The sequence below is a fragment of the Nicotiana tomentosiformis genome, chromosome 3 (assembly GCF_000390325.3).
Source record: "Nicotiana tomentosiformis chromosome 3, ASM39032v3, whole genome shotgun sequence".
Classification (NCBI taxonomy): domain Eukaryota; kingdom Viridiplantae; phylum Streptophyta; class Magnoliopsida; order Solanales; family Solanaceae; genus Nicotiana; species Nicotiana tomentosiformis.
In genome coordinates this window covers 83,637,258-83,647,079 of record NC_090814.1, presented here as the reverse complement: position 1 = coordinate 83,647,079, position 9,822 = coordinate 83,637,258, and the positions used below count along the sequence as shown (strand labels likewise).

Here is a 9,822-nt window from a genome sequence, read left to right as displayed (position 1 = left end):
GACCGATTTGTGGTCATTGAGGCATGAAAGCATTCTGACTTCTTATGCAAAAACGATATTTTAAGTTGCTTGGAAAACGGCTTGTACAATATTTATAGCGTCATGAAAATATCAAGAGAATTTTGGAATGATCTTGAAAAGAAGTACAAGACTGAAGATGCTGGACTAAAGAAGTTTGTGGCCGCCAAATTTCTGGATTTTAAAATGGTTGACGGTAAATCTGTCATAACGCAAGTCCAAGAATTGCAAGTTATTTTTCATGACATCCTTGATGGAGGTATAAAATGAGTCAATATTTTTATTCAAGATATTGATTATTTTACTAATTATAAATTTATGATTGAAAGTATGGTCATAAATGAAGCGTTTTAAGTTGCGGCATTTATTGAAAAGCTGCCTCCGATGTGGAAGGACTTTAAGAATTACTTGAAACATAAGCGTAAGGAGATGATGCTTGAAGACCTTATTGTTCGTCTACGTATTGAAGAGGACAACAAGGTTGATGAGAAGAAGTCTCGTGGAAATTCAACAATTATGGGTGCAAATATTGTTGAGGAAGCTTCAACGAGCAAAAAGAGAAAGAAGTTGTCTGGTCCAAAGAATTATCCAAGCAAAAAGAAGTTCAAAGGTAATTTTCACAATTGTGAAAAGGTTGGACACAAGGCTGCTGAATGTCATGCACCAAAGAAGGACAAGAAGAAAAGTCAAGCAAACATGATTGAGAAGAATGATGAAATAGACGATTTATGTGCCACGATTTCGGAGTGCAACCTAGTCGGAAATCCGAGAGAATGGTAGATTGATTCGGGGTAAACTCGTCATGTTTGTGCTAGCAAGGAGTTATTTACTTCTTATGCTCCCGTTGGACCTCACGAGACAGTTTTTATGGCAAATTTCGCTACTGCAAAAATTGAAGGAACGGGCAAGATAGCTTTGAAGATGACTTCCGGCAAGATTGTGACTTTAAATGATGTCCTTCATATTCCTGAAATGCGGAAGAATTTAGTCTCGACATCACTTCTAGTCAAGAATGGATTTAAGTGTATTTTTATTTCCGACAAGGTTGTAGTTAGTAAGAATAAAATGTATGTAGGAAAAGGCTACCTTACGGAGGGCCTTTTCAAACTCAATGTAATTGCCATTGATATGAATAAAATTTCAGCTTCTTCTTACTTGCTTGAGTCAAATAATTTATGGCATGAACGTTTAGGCCACGTCAACTTCAAAACTTTGCGAAAAATAATTAATTTAGAAGTATTGCCTGAGTTTGAATGCAATAACTCAAAATGTCAAATATGTGTGGAATCAAAGTATGTTAAACATCCTTATAAGTCACTTGAAAAGAATTCAAATCCTTTAGACTTAATTCACACAGATATTTGTGACATGAAGTCAATACCATCTCGCGGTGGGAAAAAGTATTTCATAACTTTTATTGACGATAGTACTAGATATTGCTATATTTACTTACTTAATAGTAAAGATGAAGCAATTGAGGCATTCAAACAATACAAAAATGAAGTTGAAACGCAACTAAACAAAAAGATCAAAATGATAAGAAGTGATAGGGGTGGTGAATATGAATCTCCTTTTGAAAAATTATGTTTGGAATATGGAATTATTCACCAAACAACTGCCCCTTACTCACCGCAATCTAATAAAATTGCGGAAGAAAGAATAGAATATTAAAAGAGATGATGAATGCCTTATTGATAAGTTCGGGTTTACCCCAGAACTTGTGAAGGGAAGTTATTCTTACAACGAATCAAATACTCAACCGAGTTCCCCATAACAAAACGCAATCTATTCCATATGAAAAATGGAAAGGAAGAAAACCCAACTTAAAATATTTTAAAGTGTGGGGGTGTTTGGCTAAAGTGCAAATTCCTAAACCCAAAAGGGAGAAGATTGGACTGAAAATGGTTGATTGTGTTTTCAAAGGATATGCAAGAAATAGTAAAGCATATCGTTTTCTGGTTCATAAATCAGAAAATTCCGACATTCATATTAATACGGTAATCGAATCTGATTATGCTGAATTCTTTGAGAATATTTATCCGTATAAAAATAAATGTGAGTTGTCTAGTAAAAAATCTAAGCGACCTCGAGAAGAAGAAAAGGAAAGTACATATAATGAGGAAAATCCAAGGCGTAGTAAACGTCAAAGGACAACTACTTCCTTTGGATCAGACTTTCTGACATTTTTGTTGGAAAATGAGCCTCAAACGTTCAAAGAAGCAATGTCTTCCTCGGAAGCACAATATTGGAAAGAGGCAGTCAATGGTGAGATAGAATCCATATTAAGTAATCATACTTGGGAATTGGTTGATCTTCCTCCGGAAAATAAACCTTTGGGTTCTAAATAGATTTTCAAAAGGAAAATAAAAGTTAATTGGTACTATTGACAAATATAAGGCAAGATTAGTTGTTAAAGGGTTTAGACAATGAGAAGGTCTTGATTACTATGACACATACTCGCCGGCAACAAGGATTACATTTATCCGGGTGTTAATAGCATTAGTCGCCGTGTATGACCTTCAAATCCATCAGATGGATATAAAGACAGCCTTCTTAAATAGAGATTTAGAGGAAGAAATCTATATGGAACAACCTGAAGGGTTTGTAGTTTCCGGAAAAGAAAAGAAGGTGTGTTGACTTGTTAAGTCACTTTACGAACTAAAACAAGCACCAAAACAATGGCATGCAAAATTTGACCAAACAATGTTGTCAAATGGTTTCAAATCAATGAGTGTGACAAATGTGTTTACATTAAGAATACTCCAAATCAAATAGTCATTGTTTGTTTATATGTGGATGATATGTTGATAATGAGTAACGACATTGCTAATATAAATGCTACTAAGCGCATGCTTACTAGTAAGTTTGATATGAAAGACTTAGGAGTTGCCGATTTAATTTTGGGAATTAAGATCCTTCAAACTCCCCAAGGTATAGCTTTGTCTCAATCTCATTATATTAAAACGGTACTTGAAAAGTTCAAATATTTGAACTTTAAAGAAGCAAAAACGCCAATTGATTTAAACCATACTCTTGTAAAGAATAAAGGTCAAAGCAAGTCTCAATTGGAATATGCTCGAGTGTTGGAAAGTTTGATGTACATTATGAATTCTACACGACCTGATATAGCTTGTGCGATAAGTAAGCTTAGTCGATACACAAGTAATCCCAACCAAGCTCATTGGATAGCAATGAAACGAGTTTTGGGATATTTGAAATATACCCAGGACTATGCATTGCATTACAATAGTTATCCCGCAGTTGTTGAGGGATATAGTGATGCAAATTGGATCACCGGATCAACGGAATCAAAATCCACAAGTGGATATGTGTTTACCATGGGTGGAGGAGCAGTATCTTGGAAGTTGTCCAAACAGACATGCATCGCCCGCTCTACAATGGAGTCTGAGTTTATAGCTTTAGACAAAGTCGGTGAAGAAGTTGAATGGCTCCGGAATTTCTTAGAAGATATTCCATTTTGGCCCAAACCTATGGCACCTGTATGCATACATTGTGACAGTCAAGCAACAATAGGAAGGGCTGGGAGCGTTATGTATAACGGAAAATCTCGTCACATTCGATGAAGGCATAATACCGTTAGACAACTACTCTCTAGTGGAATTATCACAATTGACTATGTAAAGTCAAAAGATAATATATCGGATCCGCTTACAAAAGGCCTACCTAGAGAGGCGGTTGAGAAGTCATCAAAGGGAATGGGACTATGGCCAAGGGCAAGTCATTGTGGCGGTAACTCTACCTAGAAGACTGGAGATCCCAAGATCTAGGTTCAAGGAGATCAAACAAAGTCATTAATGACTGTTCAACATTGTCAAAAAAAAATTCTTTTTGGTCCATTCTCGTGATGAGACAATGTTCAGAATCAAGGATAAAACATTAAGGCTTTTTAATGGTTTCTAAATTTGATACGGGGTATATCAAATAGTATATCTACAGGATAGCACGCTTAGGAATTACCTATGTAAGTGTGAAGTGTAAGCCGCTTCAAGGAGAATTCTGTAAGGCCATTTCTCTACGCACTTATGAATCAGGTGGTGTTCATGGTTGAAACGAACACAACAATGAGAACCAAAGACGGTTAAGGGTTGATTGTGTGACTTATGGTTGTCTAGGTATACACCAAAGTTCGACAGTTCCAAGATATCAAATCTACCGATTGACCGAGTATATCCGACATAAGCTCACTACAGAAAGTTCAAAGAGAAACCTACTTATCCAGATGCGATTAATCCTTAATTGCGAATCACACAGTATTTTCATGCATGTTTTTTCACATATGTCCATTCCCCATTCATATGGGGGATTGTTGCATTTTTATTAAGAGGTGTGAATGTGAAATGGAAGAGGCACCTCTTGGATTGCACATCTTCAACTCACCCTTTCATTGGGGTGTGAATGGGAAATGGAAGAGGTACCTCTTGGATTGCACCTCGTCATCTCACCCTTTCATTGTCTATAAATAGCGAGGCTTAGCCTCATTTTTCACCACTGAAAAAATCTAAAATCTCTCCCCTCAATTTTCTGCATACTACATTAGTTATTCAAAAGCAAAACGTAAGCATTTTGTGTGATTTGCTCCGCCATTTGAGTTCGCCGAAATTCTGTAATTTGAAGTGCCGCTATCACAGAATAGTTATTCTGTTCTATCTTGGGAGGAATTAATCCGCAACCTTGGGCATTATGAGGGGATTAAATTCCTTAAGGAAACATAAGAAACTTGTGGGCTCGAAATTTTCTCTGCTTTGTTTTTTCCTTAAACTAACGTTTATTGATTTACTGATTTTGAATACAGAGTGATAACATTTACAACATGAAAAAAAAAATTCTTAATAATGTTTCTATTTAGGGTGGGGTAGGGCAAGGTTGGGGAGGATGAGTGTGGTGGGGGTGGGATGGGTGGTACAGTGGTAGGGGTGGGATAGGTGTGGGGGAGTTGGTGGGGATCGGAATAGACTGGGGAAAGGTGAAGAAGAGTTTTGGAAAATGTTTTCCCTTCTCTTTGAGGAAAATGAGTTAAATATTTCCCAAAACATTTAAGCCAACTAAACATGAGAAAATTAGAAAATATTTTTCGAAAAGTATTTCCTTTGGTACCAAACACACCCTAAATTCAATCCGAATAAGGAAGGTGTAGGTAGCTTAGGTCAAATTGTACCTCTTTTCACGTGATTCTTTCATTAAACTTCTACTAGTTGTCGGAGAAGTTATTGACAAGATAATTGATTTGATGAATTGTGTGCAATTTTTCCTTTCCTCCAAGCTACTCTAGATCTGCCAACGTAATTCAATTCCGAATAACAGCATTTGTATCAGTCTATCAGATACGCAATAGTAATGGTGGAAGAAAGTGAAACATACCTAAAGATTATGGAAGTTGGCTATACCTCAAGTAATACGAAGTTGTTGGAGAAAATCAATCTTCTCCACTTAGCTTTTACTATTCTCGTAACCCAAAGTGAGAACATAAAGACCCCATTTGCACTAGCTTAAGGAGACATGTAGTGTGAGCATATTAGCGAAAAGATCACGGAAGATATGTTTTTTTCCTAGGGATGTGACGTTATCGACTCAACATTATTTGAATTTTTTTATAATTTCGTCATCGTATAGCTACCGAGATCAATGCAGTCAATTATGTCTTTTTAAATATTGATTAGCTACCTCTCATTTTGTTTTAGAATTCTTCTTTTTCTTTCAAGGTCATTTGTGGAATGCAAAAAGGTCGTACATAGTTGCAGCAGGATTTGAAAAATTGATTGTGATTTTCAACTTGTTCGTTCTACGAACTCTTTTAGTTAATGCATAGTGAAATGTTTTTTCTCGATACTCACAATCCTTACTAGTTAATAATTGTAGTGATTGGATTTCTATACTTAATCTGAAAGGAAATTAAATATTCAAATAAATAATTTTATTATGAATGATTATTCATTTATTTATTTTTTCGTGCAAATAGAGGGCAAATTCAAACCTCTCCAACCGAGTCTAATTAGTAAATCAAACGACCTCGGATAAATACAAATCTAAACAATCTCAGAGAGAAATATGTTTACAGATTACACCTCACGTGGGATAGTGCCCTAGAAAACGAATTTAACATATCTACACATACCTAATTGTTTAAATTTATTGTAATTAAGGGGGAAAGAGGGCAGGCAAATCTATTAATTCATTCCAAGCAAATCCTTAATTGAATAATTAAAATTAATGCAAAATGCCAAAGGGTAAAAGTGGAGCCATTCTTTTCCATTTCATATTCATCATGATTTCTGTCGTTATACGTACAGTAAGGTTTCTTCCGATTGTTGTAGGTGGACAGTAAAGAACTCAACATGAAGAAGTGTAAATTAAAGAGCCACATCGTTATATGAAATAACAGGTTCTCTTTTCTTCAACCCACCTTAGCTGTTCGATAGCAGCTCTTGCTACACCATTTATTTTCTTCTCTTTATATTGTACGTACAAGTTAGAACCAAGAAAACCTTTTTCTTTTCTCTTTTCTTTTTCAGAATAAATAACATATACTCCCCCCCTCCTCCCCACGCACACTCACTCATTGTCATTATACTTGGACTTGGAGATTCGCTCCCAAAATTAATAGCTGACAAAATATATATTTTTTTGTATATTAATGTATAATATACATATAATATATATATTTTTTGTATTTTTGGCTAGTAGATGTAATTACGTTTGGTCGATCGTCCAAATGGGTAACTTGCCTTTAATTTTCATTATAAAATTAATTATGAATATATATTTTGATGATTATTACTTATACATTGAATGATTTTTCCACTTGTGAGAGACAAAATGGATGGAACAAGTATTAATTTGATGGGACCAAATTACGCAACCTAACCTTTAATTTCTCGTAATGAACAAGAGTTCCACGAAATCAATTAAGCTACCACTAGAGGCTCTTAATAGCATGCAATTAATCATCGACTACATCATATATAAGACTAATTTTCTATAGTAGTGCGTTTAATACGCTACTTTTAATAAAGAAGCTTTAAAATTACAATTATCACAGACTTTACGAAAAATAAGATAATTAAAGACAAGAAAAACGTTCGGGCAAAGTAGCTAATTAGCCCATGTTTTTAAAACAATGGAGATTAGAACTCGTAACACTATAATTTAAATTATATTTCTTGACCATTATATTGATCAAGGACAAGGACATGTATGTTGAAAGGCACGGAGCTATAATACTAGTTATGGGTTCGGACAAAACTAATAGTTTTTATTTAGACTCTATATTTGTATTAGAAAAGTCGTTAGATATACATGTACAAAAAATTTTAATTGTGAATTTAATAACTAAAATGAATTATGAATTTAATAACAAGTTTATAACTCATAAACTTTAAATTGTGGTTCTACCATGTGTATGTTGGCTTGTCCCACAAGGGCCAAATCAGAGGCGGATGTAGTGTACTGATTACGGGTTCAACTGAACCCATAACTTTCGACGCGAAGTAAAAATTTATATGTAAAAATTCATTAAAATTACAAAATAATAGATATGAACCCATAATATTAAAAATTGAACCCATAGGATTTAAATCCTGGATCCGCCTCTGCGCCAAATAGGTAATAGGCAGCAAATTAGATGAAGATGAAACCAAAATAGCCCAACAACCTTAGATTCCACAACACAAAAATTGCATGAACAGTAACATTCAAACAAAAGTGTTGCACGAGGTTCGTGCATTCTCCTTTTTTTCCAAACACCCTATAAATATAAAACCTCACCAGATATATATATGGAATCATCATTCCCACTGAAGTGCCCGAAATATTAAATTTGGCCAGATTTTAACGTGAAAATCCAATTTCATAGCGCTGGTGGAGTATTCCAAAGGGATCGCATTGATCCTGTGTCCCAATTACAGTCTAATGGGATCATGCGATCTCTTCGGATTTCTCCATATTACTGGCTCTAGACCTAAAATCCATGCCCGCCATAGTGATCCAGGAGTCCCGTATAAAAGGCGAGCGTGCACTCTAAGGTGAGATTAATCATATACTGATATTTGTTTAATCTAATACCACAACTCCCATATAGGTAGGTAGTTTTCTACAAGTCGCATTACTGATTGTTGACCATCGAGATTTCATGAGAGCTTTGAATCAGTAAGCTAGCTACTTACTTGTATTGAGAGTCTGCCATATAATAGGTATAGTTCAATTCTCATTGTCATCCAGTTTTTCCTCTACCCCTTTTGGGGTTCCCCCAATACAACAGAAAATTCGTTTATTAAAAGAAAAAAGAACCATATCTGGTTTATATTAGATTGAAATGATATATTTTTCAATCTTATGTAATTAATTACCCATTTTTATTGGTGCAGGTGGGGGTGGAGGTAAAAAAAAAACACGACTCAATTAATTTGTCCTTCCGTATGATAGTTTAAATTTATGGAGCATTTTTAGGTTGCAACTCATACAATGCATTAGCTAAGAGTATCATGCATGTGGATCTTTCATATTTTTAAAGGTAACTTCCTGTACTGACTATGAATCTTGCCTGGTCTTCTAACCAATCAAGGCTTCTCATTTCCTCCAACTCTTGTTTTATTGTGAATGTACTATGAACTGCAAAAGCTGTTTTAATATTGTGATTTACGAGCGCTCGCTGTTCGTCGTCTTGGTTCAAAATATATAATTGCAGCCTTATTCAATTCCACTGTGCTTCTTGTGAAAAGCTCTGTTTAGTTGTTGGAGATTGTTGGCAGCATGGATTGTGAAATACTAAAAAAAAAGTTACTCCTATAAGTTGATTTTTTTCTTGATTTTTCGCTTGGTGTTCAGTATCCATTTTGGGATCCGACTAATTCTAGGTCACCTTGTGTAAGCCCATTAAAAAGCCCATTAAAGAAGAAAGCGCTCCCTATCATGATTTTTTTACTCCTGGAGTTCGAACCCGAAATCTTTGGTATATGTTGATTGTTGATTCATCACTCTAGCGTCTTATATTAGCTTGGTTCCTTTTGTTCGTCTTTATTTTCGTTCCTCACCCTTGTTTAAATTCGCTGGATATCCTATTAGATATTTTTTTCCCTCAAGGTCTCGCTCTTCTTCAAGGTTTTCCAGTAAAGTTAAATAAGCTTTAATGTAGAGATCCAACTTCAAATGCAGCATGATTTGTTCGAAGAGTGATTAACGATCTCTTCATTATGCAATAATTAGTAGGATAGCATGATTTTTAAAGGGTTAATTTCATTGATGGTTATTCAACTATTTTTCAATTTCACTACAGTCACTCAACTATTTTTTATTATTTAAAAGTAACTAAACTTTATCATTGTCGCTTAAAAGTCATTTCGGCTCAAACCCCAACCATAAATATGACATGGTATAAAATTTAATGAGAAAAATCCAAAACAAATGCCGCATAAGCTTAAATGGACCATACCCACTTCAGATCCATTTCTCCCTTAATGTGATTTGACACAACCCAAATAGATTTCGATAAAAAAAGATATTAAATTTCACAGTAGTTTAAAATGATTATTCTATACTATAAAATTCTTGCCTTTTGGGCTACATAATGCCTATTTATAATTATTCTATACTAAATTTTTTTTACCTTGTTTGTATGCCTTATCCGAGTCGTTTTATAACTCTACTGAAGTTAAAATACTACTGTATCCGACTCACATAACATATTTATAATTTTCTAGTGAAGTTAAAATATTATTGTATCTATCTCACATAACATATAAATCCATCATAAGCATACAAGAATAATAAGACTAATAAGAATCTATTTTC

General features: G+C 34.6%; 1 long non-coding RNA gene across 1 annotated transcript; it reads left to right on the top strand.

Annotated features, from left to right (window-relative positions):
* The first annotated feature begins 7,670 nt into the window (after positions 1-7,670).
* LOC117278188 (uncharacterized) lies at positions 7,671-8,669 on the top strand. The gene is made up of 2 exons (XR_004508505.2): positions 7,671-8,057; positions 8,400-8,669. It is a non-coding gene; the product is annotated as an uncharacterized lncRNA (long non-coding RNA).
* The last annotated feature ends 1,153 nt before the right edge of the window (positions 8,670-9,822 follow it).